Source organism: Apteryx rowi, unplaced genomic scaffold (assembly GCF_003343035.1).
Source record: "Apteryx rowi isolate R43461 unplaced genomic scaffold, aptRow1 scaffold_97, whole genome shotgun sequence".
NCBI lineage: Eukaryota > Metazoa > Chordata > Aves > Apterygiformes > Apterygidae > Apteryx > Apteryx rowi.
In genome coordinates, this window is record NW_020451282.1 from 946,791 (window position 1) to 968,126 (window position 21,336).

General features: G+C 38.1%; 1 protein-coding gene across 1 annotated transcript in view; it reads right to left on the reverse strand.

The window, feature by feature from the left end:
* The window catches only part of SORCS2 (sortilin related VPS10 domain containing receptor 2), a 612,056-nt gene that overhangs the window by 175,708 nt on the left and 415,012 nt on the right, over positions 1-21,336 (reverse strand). The window lies entirely within an intron of this gene.

The window sequence follows — 21,336 nt, forward strand, 5'->3', positions numbered from 1 at the left end:
TATAGTTGCACCACAGTTCTGTTAAGTATTTGTGACTGAGGTGCATGAACCAGAACAGAGTGAAACAATTATACTGCATCTCTTGCTTTAGATTATAGGATAAAGAAATTATCTCTGTCTCACACTTTGTATAGTAGTCTGCCAAATGTTTCATTTTTGGAATACCGTTTGTCCAATGAAAAAATAGAAAACCATTAAGTAAGCGTACTCATTTCAAGGCTGCAAATGCTAAATGCATATTTTTCTGGGAATTGTTACACTAAGTGCCACAGATCATCCTCATCTGTTTCCAGCTGTGGTCTAATGTTTCAGAGGAATGCATGAAACCTCATGCACCTGGGGATTAGGAGATTTCTTTTACTGCAGCTGATCAGCTTGTAAACCCAAAGCTTGACAATTTACATCATTTGTACTTTTTCTTAACAAGAATACATGATGGTTTCACATTCACTAAATTTAACTATATTCATTTTTTAATTTAAAAAATTGTTCATTTTATTTTTAGATTACTAGTTAGAAATGACGCTGGGGGGGGTGGTGACACAGGAAGAGTCTTGCAAAATGAGTCTAGTATTGCTGCTGATATGGATTCCCTCTTGAGTCTATTTAAAAGGTTACGTTTCTATACTGAAACTAGAGAGTACCACAATAATGTTAGAGTTTTAACAGAGCTTGGAAAGATTTAAATGCCTAAAATTAAAAAAAAAAAAAAAAAAANAGCAGACTTTGGTTCCTACCTTGGCTTTAATTTTTGCATGTTTGAATCACACATTTTTTGTCTTCAGATTAGCTTCTGATATACAGATTGCTTTATGTTTTGTTTCTATATCTGGGCTCTAGGTAATTTAGAAAAACGATAAGAAATAGACTGACCTAAAAATAAAAAAAAAAAAAAAAACACAAAATATTGTACCAATGTACTGGCATATGCTTTCTCATCATTCTTAATGGAAACAGGGTGAAGTCTTGCCTTACTGAAGCTGATGGCAAAACTCTTTTTATGAGAAAAATGTTAAGGCGTTAAATAAAAGAAAAAAAAGATACATTTCTCTGAGCGTGGTGCCCACCATTGGAATGTCATGTTGAAATGAAGTTATGCAGAAACAAACTGGGACGTGTTAGAGTTAAATGCAGTCCTAAGAAAACACAAAAGGACCTGGAATGTTAATGAACCAAAGAGCAAAGTTAGAATGCAGAATTAATTTGCAGCCAAGAGAAGCTTGAAATTTGCTATTAGATTCTGCTACTTGTTTATTGTGGTTTGTGTTTAGTTTTGAGGCTTTCTTCCTTTCTTTTTCCCCCCCCCCTCACTCTGTTAGGATTTAGTATCACAGAGTAAAAGAAGCTTAGATACATGAACTACACAAATGACCAGGGAGCAGGAGGCTTTCAGATTGCTGTTTCTTGGCCACCTGAAGTTGATTATACTCCTAACCCTTTGGTAATAAATAAATAAATAGTAAAGGCAAAGCCCATTAAGATACTAAAAAAAAAAAAATCAAAAAGCACAGGGTAGATATGATGAACAACAAAGAAGCTCTACCTAGTACCAGGCACAACAATGCACTTGTCCACAATTCCTCACAAAACTAATTTTTCGTCACATTTTTCAAGGTTAGCACAATAATATAGACAGCAATACCAGCCCTGCATATTTTATGCTTCTGTATGGCTTCACTTGCCAAGCATTATATGAAAGTACCTGTCTCATTTTTTCAGTGGCACTACTGGACTACTCGCTCATCCACAGCTAGCTAGTTGCTAGACTATATGCTCATTTATTCACCCTTTCTTAGCAGTATCAGCACTAATCCCCCTTGTGAGCCATCCCATTCTTTCACACACGCTCATTCCATGCCCATAAGGTATTGGTGACTCCAAATTCAAAAATATATGACCAGTTACTGCAGAACCTTCGTGGCCCTTGGAAGCATCAGTAACMAACATTGTACCCCTCTGCCTCTGTGTCTTGTCCTGCAACTAGATAACACCCTCTCATAAACTGACTGCATTGGGATAGGTCTTCTTGCCGGGTAAATAATTTGCAGGTCTTAAACATGATGAAATGCTGCCCTCAAGCCTCACCACTGCAATGTCCTGAAGGTTTTCCCTGCRATGTCCCTAGGGTTGCTATCTGCTCTCCACGAGGAGCTGCGCTGCACACCGTGTCGGCAGCTGGCATCCCGTGCAAACGCTGCCCTGGGTGCAGCTCACCAGCGCTGTTGCGGCAGCCCAACAGCCACCGACTGGTTCTGCCAGATACGCAGATCTATTTGCTTTACTTTGGGACTGTAAGGTCTCCAGGAAGACAGTGTCTTCATCTTGTGTCTTATCCGTTACTGGACATGCTTTGATGTCTTTGCCAATGCATGCAGCCAGACTGTCTGAAGCTTCACAACCTACCAAACTTAGCTTTTCATCTCCACTCTCAATTATTTTAATTCACAGTGTAAATGGTTGCTGTCAAAGGCGGCTCACATTTAATTTAACAGAATCCCCAAAAGAAAGATATAGGCCTTAGTTTATATGGGTTGCTCACATGAGTGAGTACATTAATGGTACCTGACAATACAATTCAGTCCTGCTGTTCACTCATATTGATAGGCAACGACAGGAAGACAAATGAACTAAAAAAAAAAAACAAAAAAAAACAAACTTGGAGACTGACCTCAGTGTGGAGAACTGAGCTGACATTCAGACCAGTGAAAAAGATCTGGCAGTGAAAGAAAACCCTTCATAAACTCCTCCAGACTATAGATACTCTTGATATCACCAATGGATGCTGCTTTACATTAGTTGCAGAGAACTGTACAACAATTATGAGGTGAAGAAGAGAAGCTAAGAATGGAAGCAGAATAATTTAAAGAATTTTTCATAATGAGTTCTCCATATTTTAATGTATTTTTCCAAGAATAAATACCAGAAAAGTGTTGGCAACTTCTCCTTTCAGCTAAATATTTTAAGTAACGCCTATTGCTTTTGGAACAGAAACGAAATAATGGGAAACTTAAGTCCTGTGCTGGGGCCTCCTTTATCTGTAGACTTTTATTGAATTTCCATGTTTGCAAACAATAAATAATATTAATAATAAAACTGAGCATTTTTACAGCTGTTTTCATCCATGAACTCTGGGGTACGCTTTAGTACATTTCACTAACTGCAGCCAATAATTTTGCCCTGTTGACTGGGGTGGAAAGCTCAATGCAAGCGTAGCCCATTAAAAGGGAAATGAGAAGAAAGATCGTCTGGTGGTTAGTGCCTGTGCCTGGGAGTAATAATTCTTCGGGTTTATTTCCAGCCCTGCCATTGACTTGCCAAGTGACCCTGGGCCCATCGCTACGGGCGAGAGAAGAAAAGTGAACAACATTAAGTTCCTATGTTTGATTTAGCCACTCCGTAAGAGGTTTGATTTTCGTAACTGGCAACTATCTAGAAATTCTCCTYGTGGAAAAAGCTTTGCCCTAATCTCTTGTTCCAGTAGTTGACTCATCTGTAATTTAATCATCATGAGAAATTCAAGTGGTTTAACTCAAATCGATTTTACATTGATCTTATTAATCTGTTATAAATCTCTACTGTATACACACTTAAACCAACAAAACCTTCTTTTAAATAAGAGTTAGGCTTATTTGGTAAAACGTATGTTTTATTAAGCAAAACATGTTTAAGTTCAGCCCAATTTAAGAGCTTTTAAGTTAGGAGATGGCACTGTTTTATCCAGGTCCAGATCCAGACTTTTCCACTCAGACATCTTTTTTTCATGCACCTACATTTTTCAGGCACTGTGCGTATCAGTTCTAAGATATGACTTTTGCTTTCAAATTATCCAGTCTTATTCAATATATTACACTGTCAAACTATTACTGCAAATTCATTTTTCCTGGCCTTGACAAATGCAATCTTGTCCTGCTGATACTCATCCAAACATCTTTCTTATCATCCTCTTTGCTTTGCTCCTCTAGCTTTTTTTTCCCCCCTGTACTTATCAAATACAGCATCCCTGTCTTCACTCTCAAGACTTTTCTTTTAATCCCTTTACCTTACCTTTGACCATTCAATGACTGCAGAGACGTGYGCTCCCAATTCCAACTAGCTTAACCTCCCTTGTAAATGTCTTTGCAAATCAAATCACCATTACCACCTGAAAAGGATTTTAACTGGTAACACTAATCTGACAAGACTTAGCTTGATTATTTTACTGCTAGTTACAAGAATGCTTAGGAGATGTCAACAATTCAAGGTTTTTAGATTTTAGTTCAAAATTTGAATGATCTGTGTTCTCAATAAATGGAAACTGGTGCTGAAAAACAAAGCAAACCAATGTGCTAACATAATCAACGTTGCTGCCAACCTTTTCTATTGATTACTAGTAAAACCCAACAGAATTTCAATGGCACCTTATTGAAATTATTTCTAACAGCTTTGAGATATAGTRGAGTATTTCCTATGTATTTAACACATTTAAAGAAGATTAGCATTAGTGAGCGCATACATTTTAGCATGAAATTATCCATGAATGGAACCTTCCTGACTTTTAYAGTTTAACTGGAAGTAAATTATATTTATTAACACTTCAACATAGTGAAATATTGTCTACAGTAAGGATGACTTCCCCTCCTTTCTTTCAAAATATTGCAGCTGGGAGAAAAAGTACATGCACTAAATTCAGTGGATATCGCTACAGACCAAACACCATGAAGTACTCCACTTCACTGCTTTGAGAAAGAAATTAGTGCTGAATTTTCCATAGATGCTTTTCAGATCTTATCACTGTCCTCAAACCATGCATGTTTCACAACTTGCTTRTTCACTGACATGTGACTATCTCCAATAAACTCTTCGGTCTTTACTTCATTAATTCTGAAGTCAGAGCTTTCTACAATGCTAATTTCTTAATTATGAACCCAAATCAGTCAATTTGTCAAATTACTGGGCAGAAAATAAATAACAAAAAAATAAATGAATCATTTACCTTTTGATTCTAATAGAACTATTTCATGCTGTAAATTCATGCGAGTAGGGTTAAGGAGTTTTGCTTGAAGCTACAAGCAGGAAAGAAACAGTCTTTAAGGGGGGATATAAGGCTGAACGTCCAACTCAGCAGATGGATCAAGATCTTTTAAAGGGGGAGTATTTGGCAATATATTAAGCAGAGAACAGGGATTATACTTCTACCTCCCTCCAATGTGGTGGGTGCAAGAGCTATCCTTTGAGCCTCAAACTATGACATTAAGGTGCCCACATGGCTGCTTCCTACATCACTTCTTGTGGTTCATTTTCTTTAATGCTGGTTCATGTCTCAGCTCATTAATGATTTAACTCTCCTTTGAAATTAGATGCAATGATTAGAAAAATCTTTTTTTTTTTACTACATCACAGCTTTTCTCTAGCTGAAAAACAGTGCCAATGGTTTTGCTGCATTCCTTAAAATTTAATTTGTATTATTCCTACCCTGAATACAATTACAGGGAATGCCAACTTCCAGATACTCTTCATTCCAGCCAAGGAATGCTATARAAAAGAAGAGACAGAAGAAAAGAAGAGACCCTGAAGTTGCATAAATATTAAAAAAAAAAAAATTGGGGGGGGGGCATTTTTATAGAAATGCCGATTCTATAGACAGAAAAGAGGATGAATAGTGGAAAACAGTAGCTAACAGTTGGAAGGTATGCATGCAGCACAAAAGAGAAGAAGMAGGAATAAGGACAGATGGAAGAAGCAGAGAGGCTAAAGATAAAAGAATTGCGATGCTGAACAGAACTCTGTTCCACAAACCCAGCCACCTTCTTAAGCTTTAATTTGATCATTGAGGAGTTTTAGAATTGGATGCAAAGTAGCATATGAATTATTGAATACCTCTGTGAATAAAAGCACTGCCATTCACATTGGTTTAGCTCAACTCTAATGAGCTCGCAGGCCAAAGGTGCTTCAGGAAGCAGGATGAAAAGATTGGACATATACACATTTGTTAGATTGGCTGCAGAAAAAAGTACACGCTTATATCATTGTCACAGCGTGCTGACATTAGAACTACATGAAGAAAAGCAGTGCTTTTTAATACTTAACATTCATAAGAACATGGAGTAATTCAGTTTTTCCAATATATAATGTAGCATCATTTGAAACAGTTTCAAAAATCGTAACCATCAGTTTTATCATTATCTAAAATGAGCAAATTCACCAAATTTGAACTCTGTCATCATGGTTTGGTCTGGAATAGCACAGCACTTACCTGCTCTTCAAGAGAAAGGAGGAAAGAGGAAAGGAAATATCTGAAAAATTAAAGAGTAAAACTGGACAGTAATATAAAAGTTAACACAAAAAAGGAGTTAAATGCCGTTCTTCTAGGTAGGTTACCAGCAAAACACACCAAGAAGCTATAGACCTTCTTATAATAGCAAGTAGATGACAGGAGGCTATCTTGGGTCTATATTATGTTACTCTATTGTCATAATACAAAAGCTATCCTAATTACACTTAACTTGCATTTTCCAATACATTTCATTTTATTGTTGCCTCCAGCTCAAATGAACACTTTTAACTTTTTAAGAGCACCTTCTAATTTGTGGTTTGTCCTCATTTCTGATTTTCAGATTACTAAACACCTACCAGCTTCAAATAGGAGTCAGTGGGATAAGGTATTAAGGCCACGGGAAAAATCCGGTGATTCTCAGTTAGTTTTGAGGAGGAAAAAACAAATCAGACAGCTCTTGAACATTCTGTGCCACAGTTGCAGATTCCTCAGGTAAGGACAGTGTTTTTTTCCTGCGGCTTGTGTGGCATAACATTTAAAGACAATGGCTGGTACTTTAAGAAATTAAAACTATAATACAAGTTAAAATGTGGAAAGAACTGAAAGACTTGGCTCCTCCTCTAGCACTCAGTCTTTTCTGAAGATTTCCAGTGACCCACATGCAGCTGTGGACTGTAAATGGGAACAAAAAAAACAAGGAGTATAAATTTATTGGAGGGTATAGCTCTCGTAATCAGATTTATGAAGATATTTAAAGCACTCAGATATAAATACATGCTTAGAATAATCTACAGTAGCATGCACAATGGTTTAGCTACACTTTGGTTTTATTAACAAAATTGTTTAGGCATTTATGAAAATTCTGCAAGCAGTCGGTCTGCTTCTCAGGGTCCTTCAGTCTCTTTATGAACCTCGACTAGAGTCTCTAGTTTCATTCATATGACCGTAAAACTTCAAGAAGTCCTAAACAAATCAATAGATCTAGGCAGAAGGGAGCCAGATCTAATTCTAGGATTTGGAACTGTGCTTCCAATAACTTCACCACATGCTTTTATAAATATAATTCAAAAGAGAAGTATGGTCATCTTTTACTTTTATTTTGCTGTTCATTTGATTCTCCCTATATGAAAAAAAAAAAAAAAAAAAAAAGCCCGTGGTTTGTCCCTACAATACCATCTCAATTCTGCCCAAAACTGACAAGACACCTCATTATACAAAGTGACATGTGTATAAACCACATATGAACACAGGCACACAGATGTGACATTTATAAGCTCTGCAGAAATTTTCAGTGGAAAACCCAAGAGACAAATCCACATTATTTCCTATGGTTTGAAATGAATTTAGTTCATTTTTTAGTGAGTATTAGGTCACGCTGCATGGTAGATTACTTTTTTCTTTCTAATGTAGGTAGCATCTGGTTAATGAACAATTCAAATACACTGGGGATATGCTAAATCACTGAGAAAGAAACACAGAGATAGGAGAGCTCTAATTTCTTTATAAAAAGTTCTGTTAAGGTGAGAAAATGGTAATTACCCTTACAGCACAGAATCGTCAGCATCTATGCTTGAGTAGCTGCAAAAAATTCAATTCTGAAAGGCGGYTGATCCAAACTGGCCGATACAGTACCTACTGCACAGCTCTGTTTGGGGGTTCAGACCCAAGTGGATCAAGAGAGGAAAAAATAGAAAAGAAAAAAAGAAAAAGAAAAAAATGTATCCCAACTACAATAAGATATCTTATTTAACTACTTCCAAATAGTCTCCCCACCACCACGTATCACTACTTTCAAAGCCAGAGTCATTTAAAAGATTCCCAACATGCCACTTGACTTACAGCTGCTACATCATATCCATCACCACTTCACACTTCTTTTTTTCTTTAACTGCAATTTGGTACTTAGGTTGTAATGAATCTGATTTACCCTAGCCATCTAAAAAGATAAACACCTAGACTCTAAGGTCAAGGCAGAGCAGTAGGCACCCTGAAAAGGTGACTCATGGTAATCATCTTGGACATCTATTTTAGGACGCATTCCAGCCTCTAACATTTGATGTTGAGAATTCTGATATTTATGGGATATTAACTCTATTAACACATGTTAAAGCTTGAATTGATGTGAATGAGAGTAGCTAAGGCTACAGTTTTRGCCTGCTTTTTTTTTTTCTTCTCCACCTGAAGAGATAATGCTCTACCTCTCTTTCTGTAGACATCCAGATGGCTTCAAAAATTCTCAAAGGCAGACTAATTAATTACTGTATATGGTTCATAGTGGAAAGCAGACAATCTTTCTATGGATGTAATACTAATATTGAATGCCTCGAACCACCATTGTATTTTCATTTAATGAACCTTTCTCCTAATGCTGCCAGTTTGTGGTTGCTCCCTTTGGAAAACAACAAAAGAAAAATCATCACACTTGCAGGCAAAGACAAAAGTGTTAAAGAAAAGCTTCAGGCAACATTTTAAAGGAAGTAAACAATAATTTTGAAACTTTCATTAGTGCCACCAAGATTATGCAGAGAAACAAATTAATGCATCTACGACCAATTATTTCACAGAATTGTTGAGGTTGGAAGGGACCTCTGGAGATCAGCAACCCCCAGCTCAGTAGGGTAGTGTACAGCAGGTTGCCCAAGACCATGTCCAGTCAGGTTTTGAATATCTCCAAAGATGAAAATGTCATCACCTCTCTGGGCAACCAGTTCCAATGCTTGACCACCCTCACAGTAAAAAAAAAAAAAAAAAAAAAAAAAAAAAAAAAAAAAGCTTTTTCTTATGTTCAGATGGAACTGCCTGTGTTTCAATTTGTGCCCTTTGCCTCATCCTATCACTAGCCATTACTGAAGAGAGCCTCACTCAATCTTCTTTACACCCTCCATAAGACATTTATAAACATTGCTAAGATCTCCCGGAGCCTTCTCTTCTCCAGGCTGAACAGACCCAGCTCTCTCAGCCTCTCTTCTTATGGGCAGATGCTCCAGTCCSTTCATCATCATTGTGGCCCTTTGCTGGACTTGCTCCAGCATGTCTATCTCTGTCTTACATTGTGGAGCCCAGAGCTGGACACAGCACTCCAGACGTGTCTCACCAGTGTTGAGTAGARGGGAAGGATGATCTGCCTCAACCTCCTGATGACATGCTTCCTAATGCAGCCTAGGATGTCTTCTCTGCCACAAGGGCACATTGCTGGTTCTTGGTCAACCTGTTGTCCATCAGGACTCCCAGGTCATTCTCTGAAAACCTGCTCTCCAGCCAGTCATGTGTCCAGCATGTGCTGGTGCATGGGGTTATTCCTCCCCAGGTGCAGGATTTTGCACTTCCCTTTGTTGAACTTCATAGGTTCCTCTTTGCCCATTTCTCTAGCCTGTCAAGGTAGCAAAATAAATGGTAGTGAAACTGCCTCGTGTATCAGCCCCTCCTCCCAGTTTTGTATCATCTTCAAACTTGCTGAGGGTGCATTCTGTCCCATCATTCATTAATGACGATGTTAAACAGTATCAGCCTGAATATCAACCCCTAGGGTGCACCACTAGTGCCTGACCTCCAGCTAGGCTTTGTGTTGCTGATCACAACTCTCTGAGCCCAGCAGCTCAGGCAGTTTTCCATCCACTTGTCTAGCTCATACCTTAAAAAAAAAAAAAAAAAAAAAAAAAAAAAAAAAAAAAAAACCACCCACCCACCACACCAACCACCCACCACATCAACCACCTGTCTCAAGCAGAGCTCCACACATCCTATTGATCTCTCACAGAAAGGGTGACTTCCCCTCCTTGCCTTCCCAGCCTGTCCTATTTCTGCTGGTTCTCAAGGCTGCTCATTTAAGAAAGCAAATTTACTGATGACACCTCCATTCCCCAAGCCCAATCCTAAAATCTTTTTAGGAAATGAATACAACTTTGGGACTACGCTCACTGGTACACCGCTGGTGATAGCAATGGCATAGGGGTAGGATTCATTCTACTTTAAACTCACTTTACAACAAGCTTCCATTTGTTTTGCATCATTGGAGCATACCACACATTAAGAGGATAAAGCGTTATTCTGCTTCCTTGTCGATTTTACACCAATATAGTCCGCATCTGACAGCAATGCGGAAAAAATTAAAGAGAATTAAAYCAACTTCAGTGCTGTCGGTCCAGCTATTTGGTTTTCATTCCCCACCAGCCATACATTTTTATTGCTCACACTTTCACTTCGAGTCACACTGACATTTTTCCTGTTTTTCTCCGCCATGGCTGGGATCAGTTTCTGTGTACTCTGCAAACCTGACCATAGCTGAACTGGCCCTAAAACAACACTTGACAGAGTCAAGAATCAGCCATACGGACAATAAAATAATATTGAAGCTTTTTTGTAAGTGGACCAAAAAACCCTCTGAAAACTCTTTGCTAGGGTTTTATTCAGCTGCAATTAGCAACAAGCATCATTTTAAAGAGACAGACAGATGCTTCCCTGGCTCAACAGCCCAACTGGAAGTGCTCTGTGGCCTGCCGGTCATCTAGGAAATGCCGAGGGAACACTAATGCTTGGAGATAACCATTCTGCTCATCATCTCCTCATGCTTAACACTTGACATGACATTCTTTTCTCTCAACCTGTGCTGTGCACCCACGTGGAGATTATTATATACGTCAGTCTCGTATTCCTCTAACTCCATTCTCATCTTCAAATGCATATTTTCTGAATCTGCATTCTGAAACATTTCTTTTTGCTACAGATTTTAAAGCTTTATACACACACACACATACTGATTTTAGAGAGCTTCTGGTTGCCTGTTAGGCAAATTTTTTTTTATTTATTATGATTAATACATGCATATACTAAAGTATAACTGGAAAAACTTTGCCAAGTATCCTCATTAGTTTCACAGTTCAGGTTTCAYGCAGAGAGTTATAATCCTCCAAAATCCCTCCCCCTTCTTCATTTAAACACACTGTCTCCTCAAGAATGGTAATATAAAGAGCTGCAATGAATTTAGCTGTCTATATTAAGTGCTTGCAGAATTCGAAACAAGTTCAATCTGCATATGTATCCACTCGTCTTTCATTACCAAGTAAATGTAATATCCTAGGTGGTGGTTTTATTTAAGTCTCCATCACTTAGGTCCTGAACACAGGAGAATTTACAATTTTTGCATTTTGTATACTTACATTATTATTAATCTTCACTTAATAATGACACAGATATATTTACTGTGCTTTCATCTATTATGCTCCATTATTAAGTACATTTTGCCRTGAGAATGAAACAGTTGATAAGAACTTTAATATTTTCACTTTAGGAGTGGCACATTTGGCAGCAAAAAGGTTAGAAAACTTCAGGCAGAGTCTCCCACCAAGTCTAACACATTTACATTAAGGTTTCAAAACATAGGGGCTGATTTTCAGGAGAAATAACAAGCATTATGTCCCATGGAAGCCATGGGAAACAAGACCTCTTCAGGACCTTTGCAAAATCTGGGCATTATTTAAAACTCTGCCCCCTACCCCACAAAAGGGATTTAAGAGATTTAATGTAATGCCCCAGAACAGGTTCATGATGTATAAATGTAAAGAGCTATTCTGCTGAATCATTTTGCCTAGACAGGTGTCATTATATCAATACCAACAGTATGAAGACACATGAGAAAGAAATACAGTCAGAGTGGCTGGAGATTCATTGTAAAAGCAGCTGTAAGTGGCTATTACAAGGAGAAAACCCAGAATCATTCAGGCAAAATTCTGTACTACTACAACTACTGTTGTTGTTCTTCTGTTTTAAATTTAAGATTGAGAGAGAATGCCAAGAAATGCATTTGAGCTCTGGTCCACAGTTATGTGGAGGAGGGCACTAACTTTTGCCCAGCCACATGGAAATGCTCTTAGAGTTGGTTTAAAAGAGCATAATTATACTGTATCATTGCCATAAGTAAAAAGAATGCTAAAAAAAAAATTAACACACTTTGTCAGTCAATATCAGAGCTTGCAAGCTCTTTGTTTTAAATGTTTCATATATAAAAAGAAGTGAATAAAGAGAAGATCACTGAAATAGAAAAAAAAAGTTTCAGAAAATGATTCTTAAGATGTTTGGGGCAGGGCTATCTGCAGTATGCAGGTACAGTATCCAGCACAATCTTCATAGGGTCTACTTGTTCCTTTAAATCCATGAAAAATAATAATCCACTCCATGACATCCATTTTCGCTGGCTGTGACAAAATAAATCTAAAAGATGAACGGCCTTCCTCTTCCAGGCTAGTCTCAAGATTGTAGGGCCAGATTCACCAGCATAGTACAGCAACCTCTTCATAAGTAACATAAAGCAGTCATAAACCTAGTTTAATCTCCTGGTTTGATCATGTTTCCATACCCATCACATCAAAACAGGACTGTCACTATGCACTAACGAACATAACCCATTGTCCCCAGTTTGAAGCTCCTTACTCAATTCTTGCTCATTCAAAGCCACGTTCTAACCCAATTCTAACCTCATAGCAGCAGCTTAATGGAAATTTGGGGGTAGGAAGAGCATTAGGGTTAGATCACAGTGAAGGATACTGTGAGAGAAAGGAGAAGAGAAGTGCACACAGACACAACATGATTGTAGCTTAGTGAGCAAAATCCACCGCATATCAGGCAGCTCCCCTTTTATTACTTCATACCATCTCTAATTAATGTGCTACTTCATACACACTTGTCATACCCTTCAGCAAGTAGTCTCCCTTTTATTTTTTTCCGCATGGACCACAAAATAACTCAAGAAGCTGCTGTGTGTGCCATCTCATGCCAGTCCTCTACAGCCCCAGAGCCAGCCACAGGCTTCTCACAGCTCTGCCAGCTACAGCTGGAGAACCAGGGAATTGTCCAGCACAACACAAGAGCACGCAGGGGAGCGGGCAATATGGGAGTCTCTGTCCTCAACCCTATCTCCTTGCCCAAACAAGACATGGAGACTCTAAGAGGGGGTTCAAGGAGGACCTTGGCAGTGGCTCCTGGTTGAAACAACTTTTAGACTTTCAGGAAATTGTTGTCCAGACTTGGTTTCTCTTAACTCAGAGAAACAGGACTGCATCTATACCTTGTGGAATAGATCCAAGCAAACATGTAAATGGACTGCATTGCCATGTTTAATCCCAGCTGGAACAATCAACAGGAGACCACATCTTTGCTAGCTGCTTAAGTCAAAAAAATACCAATACTTGCAACAGATATGTAGTGACCTTTAAAAACAACAAAAACCAAAACATTACAGTGACCACTAGACACAAGAGTCAAATGAGTGACGTCAGTTTGATAAATCTAAACTTCAGAAAGAAAAAGTATACCTCCTTTTAATTCACTTCCTCTTCCTTCAGTTATTCAAATGAAGGATACTGAATTCTTATTCTCTTCCATAGAGGCTCTATCAAAAACATTGCAGACAAGCCCAATTACATTTAAAGGCTGCAACCTGCTTGAATTGCTCTGATATTCCTTTGAGCTCATCTCCTAGCCAGACAATGTACTGAAACTGATATAGCCCACTCTTTTTCAAATATTGCTGCTATTTTGCCCTTAATACATCATGAACAAAAATATGCATTCATTCTGATAGAGGGCCACAATGAATTTTGCATAAAGTTGAATAAATGAGAACAGATGATAACCAAGCAATACCGGATCTGATTGTTTCAGATAGTACATGTATTTTGCATAAACAAATTTACTACTGAAAAAAATTTCCTCAAAGCCATTTGCTTTCTACTTGGTTCAGAAGTAGCAAAATCTGAAAATCATCCTAAAGTCAAACTATTCTAGGAACACTGAAAATGCTTTGAAAACACTCAAAGCTCCTCTACTCTCTCTGAGTGGGGATGTCGCATATCACCATTGCTCTAGACGTTCACCTTGTTCCCATATCTATTTCCAGTCCCTTTTTCAAAGACTGCTAAAACACTGGCTTCAATGCTATCTTGGGGAAATGAATGCCATGGGTTAATTACACAGTGTGTGAATAAAGTCTTTTCTTTCATCAGTTTTCAATTTTCCCCTTCCAGTTTCARTCAGTGTTTCCTTGTTCTTCTGTTCATGCTTTTAAAAATATAATACAAGTTCCCATCCTGCTTTTCTTTACTGTAACCATTACTTTGGGTAGTTTCACCATTTCCCCTCTTATTTCTCTCTCCCTAAATAGTCCAAGTCTTTTTAATCTTTTTTCATATAGGAACATTTTCTCCATATTCCTATCATTCTCATCTCTCTCAGCTATTCTATTCTCCAATGTGTCTTTCTGATACAGCAATCAGAACCAATCACAATATCCTAGGTGAGGGCATAGCACTTTTTTTTTTTTAATAAAATAGTAGCAGTAGTGTTTCCAGCATTTTTCTCCCTCCTTTTACATTTCAACATTTGTTTATTCTTTGGCTGCTGCTGCATATTAAACAGAAGTCTGAATTCATCTGTCTACACTGATGCCAAGGTCTATTTTTGACCAGACACTGTCAAGTCAGATCATAAAATTAGCTTCTAAATTTAGCTATTTACATAAATACCTAGATCCGAGTTAGCTATTCAAGCTTCTCTGAGCCATGAAGAGAAACAGGAAATTTTAGGGCACAAATTCAGATAGCCATTCAATGAACAGAATTGCATYTGAAAAGTGCAGTTCTTTCCACCAGTTGAAGGTGTTTATAACTAACTCTGATGTTGACATCTACATTAAGTTAGAGGAATCTCACCCAAAATGTTAACTATCCCTTATTTTTGCAATTCCAACCATTAGTATCTCTAAAAAAATGAAATAGCAAGTGAAAGACAAATTACAGTAATAATTTTAGGGGGGGGACTTCCTCCCAAGCTTGGAGTCATGGCTTTGTAAAGAGGTGATTACAAAAGCAAAAGAGAGGATTATCAGAATGGGTCAGCAGTCTTGTCTTTAATGTAACATTTAAAAAAGAATTTCATTCGATTCACAAATTACTGCCTTCTTGACATTTTTTCTGATAAATAAGAAAAGTGTTCTGTGTTCAAACAATTTTTCATTTGACAAAAAAAAAGTTTCCATTTTATTTTAGTAATTTTCAACATTTTCTTCTCCCTCTTACTTTCTTATACAGGTAGGAGACCCAAAGAGCAAACGGAAGAGATTAAGAGTTTCTCTGATACAACCGTATCATTTAAGAACACTTCTCCACTCAGTTACAATTTGGTTGTCATTTACCCTTTTGTAAGGAAGTGGGAGGGCGGAAGCATGGCGGAGGGAGCAACAAAAGGGGAGGAGGAGGAGGAGGAGTCAGGATATAGAGTTGAATTAAAAAAAGTTAAACCCTTTCAAGGAGAAATTACTGTTTTGGTACAGTACATTGGAGAATGTGGTCTATATTCCACAAAAACAGAAGGATATGTTTTCTGTAGAAAAAAATATTGGAGAGGTCCTAAAAAGAAGTCCAATATAACGTAAAGCCCAACAGCAGTGCTTCCCTTTTGTGCAAATGCAGAAAGCTGAAGGAAGATCTCATTTCCCAGTGGCAATGCAGGCTGCYGAACTCACGAGCTTTCTTAGGTTTTCATTTTGCTTGTTTGTTTTCCAATAAAGTAATATTGATCTACAGTCAGGTGGTACAAAGGGGCTGTATAAAATAGTCTCTGTGAGAAAAATGTCTTTACCTACCTCCTGTTCTCTCTTTCCACTTGAGTTAAACAAAGGAGATTTAATGATTATTCTGCTTGATGCTTTGGAGAATAGGAAATTACGCTTAAAACAACAACTGCTGTTTGCTTACTGAGTCTTTTATCTTAAACACAGGCCCTTTAAGAATATGTTGAGCTGATTTAAAAACTACAGAAAAATTTTAGGTGCTCTTTCTGTATAATCAAACTTCAAAGTTTGATTTCAGAYGTGGAATATGGTTTTGTAATAAAATTTAGTCCTCGCTCATTTGCGTTTCAAATAAACCATTAACATCTTACGAAAGGACCGAGAACCAAGATAAAACATACTTTACACTTTGATATGTCAGCTGTTGTTCAGCCCTGTGGCTTCCACTTTTTTCTGATACTAGAGTTACTACAGCTTCACACCACTTCTTTTTTTGATTTAACTTTATGCCATCACCAGTATGTGAAGCTGAAAAAGCTCTCTCATGGGTTTCTAAACAACACAAAAACCTATGATAGAAATGGATTATGGCTTCAAAGCTTTTAGAAGTGGACTTGTAGCTTATTTCTCTCTTTATCCCCATTTAGTGTCCTCAAAGTCACCTCCAACTCCCTTTTACATTAGGCAGCATCTGGTGCTGTTCTGATTGGACTCCACATTTTCCTCCTGCTGCAGCCTTCTGTAATTCGAAAAAAAATTTACTRGAAGGATTTAAAAAGAAAAAAAAAATCCTAACTGACCCAGATTATTAGCCTGAGATGCTTCAGAGGATGCTGCCAAGCCTGCTGCTCTGTGCAGTTTACAAATGCCACCAGAAGGGAAGGAAAGGTCATCCTGGTGGTAGTTGTTGCCACTCTGTTACCATACGCTACAAAATACAAGCTAGTTCATAACAATAAGGTCCCAGAGCAGTAGCTATAAGTTCACAACACTGCCTTACAGCTGATTAAGCAAACTGCATCAAGGAGGGGAGGGCAGGGAAGATAACACATAATGATCCACAAATTAACTGGTTCTTGCCTACCCGATTTGTTTACAACAGCATTTTTAAGTTACAAAAATTGTGAGTACTGTGGAGATAGTCTGCCTTTGATTCAGTCACAGGTTATTTCTGTTTTGTGTGCAGTGCATATAGAGTCCTGTGGGAAAGATGCATACCAACAAAAAGCTAACAGAAAGATGCTTGCAATGTATTAGGAAGAAAAGGGTGGAGGGGAGACCACGGCCAAACCTCATCCACGCTCCCCAGGTGTAGGACAGCCACAACCCGACTCTCACCACCGCAAAGAGAGATCACCACCATCACCAACACAGCCTCTGTCAGCATATTTCTAGCCTAGGCCTGTATTATTGGAGATGTACCAGAGAGACTGAGATCCAGACCGTGGAGGGGTTGGCGTGCGAGGCATTAGCTTGCAGAGTTTCTTTCAAACATGAGCGTCCAAAGTGAAAACCACTGAAGCTATTCAGAGAGCATCATCAGGGGATGGATGATAAAGGTCAAGCTGAGATAATATTTTTCACTTCTAACTGGGTCTTTTCTATCATGACAACCTCCTCAGAAAGAATATGCCTGGGATGCCTGGTCTCGGTTCCAAAAAAATATTTTGGAAAGGTTAATACAGGATCGTGTTGCCAGTTTTGAGTTATTCAAGCACAAAGGAGAATGCAGTTTTCTTAAAAAATATCATATATTCTTTACTTCTTGCATACTGATAAATCTAAGCCTGATATTTTAGTTATTATTTACTTATTATTAGCTTACAGTGCTGACAGTGTGGTCTGCACTGCAAAGGATGAGAARGAATCCCTGCCCCAAAGAAATTAGTCCTCGAAAGGCGATGTGCAAAGTCTTTAATCCACACGTAGCCCCCACTGAATTCAAAAAGTTACTCATGTGCGTAAAAACTTAACAGCTATGTTAAAGTGAATGTAGATTCAAAGCTTAAAGGCTAACAAAACACACACACATTGGCAGAGGCAGAAAACTTGCTATCCCTGAAAGAAACCCCGTGAGAACACGAGGCTCTTCTCGCTTGGCCTGTCCCACTGTTCGGTTACACCACAGCTAGCCACTACCCTCGGCATTAATAGGACTGTTTACATGGGTATGGTTTGCCCAGCTGAGCTCAGGTATTTTCAGAAAAACCTACAGAAAAAAATTATAGTTGGGAGGAATGGGTAAAGTTTATTTAAAATAAATGTAAAAAATTGTTCTTTAATTCAGCACTTCATATCGTAGGTGTTGCTCATAATTTAACCCCTGATGTCTGTATTTAGGAAAAGAGTGAACTGGAAATATTATTACACTTGCCTATACAAATACTCCTACACGAGACAAATTAGGTGAGTCAAGTAAAGGATTAGGCCTTTATATGCTGCTTTTGGAAACCACCTATTTCTCTGCATTAGGAAGGTGTTGTATTGTCTTCTTACATGAAACTCCAAACAGTGATACTAGGACTAAGATCCATTAAACATCGTGCCTCAGGATGTTATAACACAGAACAGCTACATKTTTTTTTTCCTTTCTGGACACAAACAAATTCAGAACATTGCACCTTGTGCATACATAAATAAATAAATTACTCGATGAAATCACGGGCCCTCATTGGGCCAGCATTACTGTGATATCTGTTTTCATTTTGGATAAAACGTATGCATTTGCTTTTGAGAAGTAACTCTTCACCAACTCAAATACATACTGTACCTAAATGGAAACTCAGACTGCCACTCTGTCATTATATTTCCACATGAAATATGATAATGTGCCTGCTTTCTAGTTCTAATGTGTTTTGGATTTGCCTACGTGATGCTATTAATTCCTAATTCCTGACCATGAATTTCTAAATCTCTAACTTAGAGAGATTTAGAAGCTGCTATGAAAAAAATGCTTCTAAGACACATTTGCTTTAGTCCCAGATACTTAAAGTCAAAAAGGATTAAAACTTAGTCCATAATCTAATCACCTGCATTAATGCATTTTTTTTTTAAGTTGGCACAACTTAAAAATGCAATTTAAAAAAAAAATCAGTACATCACAATATCATAATCACATTTTTCAACATTCTATCTTTTCAATTAACAAAGCTATTAATTTAACACAAATTCAGAGTAGTTTTATCCAGCACAGTTCTGCATTTTTCACTGACAGTCAGGGGAGACCTTTCAGAGGGGCTGAAGCGATTTATGAATCTTACAGGGACACTGTGTGAGCTCTAGCTGCATCTGAAGCTGAAGAGATGTTTTTAACAGCCCGCACTGTCAATCTGAACAGATGCTGCTAAATTCACGTAAAGGGAAAACATTAAAAAAATAATATTATTATAAATTATATGCTTTCTTGGAATTTGTAGTCATTGAGACACTTCTAGGGACCCAGATACCCATTTGTTTGCAGCCCAGACCCTTGCATAACAAGGGTGATACTAATAAAACACACACAACTGTCAATACTTGAGTAAGTAGTTACTAAAAAGGTTACAAGTGCAACAATTTAATCCAATTATAAAAGGAAAAAAAACATAAAATCTATATCAAAAGCTGAGGAGTTATTCTAAAATTTCTTTTCATTCCACAGTGACAGATGAATGCGATATCGTCCTTAGCGATACCCACCGAGTGATGCAGTTTTTGCCTTCATTTCATGGTCTAGTTATGTACGATCAATACTCCCACTCATGCTGTCATTCTCTTCCTTCTGTCCCATTCAGGACTGTGGAAGCAAAGCAGCCCCGCATGCAATTACAAGTCTGTTTAGAACAAAATACTGAACCATATCTTCGAGTCTGCTTCATACTATATGGCATTTTCGACATAATTATAAAACTTTCACAGCTTTAGTTACTTCCCTCACAGGAAACACACAGAAATATTTTAAAAATGCAGAAGTAGATGAAAATGTGCTGAGTTACAACACAGGTATCCACACAGTCCTTTGGTCATGTCCAACACAGTCCTTTGGTCATGTCCACAAGGCAGGTAAAGCTGCCACAGGAGAATTAAGAGCCCTGCTGTAGAAGCACACCATCCACCAGCTCCCGGCCAGCCTGGACAAGGGCACTGCCCAGCTCACCTCTTAATGCTCGGCCACTGTGCCTGCAAGAGGGGATTTGCAGGGGTAGGAATGGGGGAGCAGAAAAAAGRTCCCGACTCTCTAACTCTCCTGGAGAATCACCTGGGAAGGCAGCATCCGGGATCTGGCCCTTGCTCTCAGGAGTACATTTTATATTCACTGATCACTTAATATAAAACACAGAACCTCTCTTAGGAGGACTGGTACTTGGGGAACACTTCTGAAAAAAAGGCAAGCTCTGGCTTGAATCCAGTCTAGCTAAAGTTGTCCTAGATTTCAAGTTTTCCACTCCCTGGATAGATTCCTTTATCACTAAGCTACCAATATACAACCATTGCTTGCAGTAATTACAGCAGCCACAGCTTTGTCATGCAAGGTTTTCAGTGCATGTTAGACATGTTCTGAATATCCCTATTAGTTTATTTGCTTTGGGGATTAAGCAATGAGATGCCTGCTTTGTGACTCGCATACTGCCTCAGGCATGAGAGGTGCTAAAACATTCAACTCCGCTATGGCGATGGAGGCACCCCTAGGTATGCGCAGCAGTAAAAGTCTAAATAAATCTGTTAGTGCAGAAAGTTGAACTTCTAAGGATTGTAACTCACCCAGTGACTATTCTCAGGATTATTCTCCTACACTTCAATTCCATCTAAATTGTATTTAGATGCTAAATTTTGAGCTAGGCTTAAGAGAAAGATGTGTAGTATAAGAAGCAAAGACATAAATAACTGGGGACGTCTGTGTGCTCATATTTGCACAGAAGACTGTATCCATATCTATCTCCCAAAAGAAATGAGGGGATTTAGAAAGCTATGAGAAAGTTGAACACCYGATATCATGTTCATCCAGCGAATCCATCACTTGACAAAGATAATATACAGAAAGTATCACATGGTAAAGCTATGAGGGAATTCCATACAGAATGACAAGAAAGAATATGCTGAGCCATTTCATGTGTATAAGATCTAATCTGTCTTTTAGCACATCTTTCTGAACAGACAATCAGGAAGCGTGTGATGCATCTTTTATATTATTGGAATGGTTTCAAATTAAATAAGCATTTTCAATTATATTTTAGAATATCAATTCTCTTAATCTATTTAAAGAACAACTATTGCACTTTATTTAAGGACATTTTTATTATTATTTCACATAAAAACAATATAACTACAGTGGGCACTGGCCATTAGAAGATGAAGACGCTACACAGGAGCTTTTACAGACTTATAATCTTCAAATATTTAAGACTCACCACAATGGAACAGATAGAAGGTCCACATCAATTTATTGTCTCCAGAACTGGAGAGGAGCAGATTCCTGTGGAAGACTATGGTAGGAAAGTAAATCTTTGCCCTATGCTTTTTGCCCTACTGTTTCTCTACACTT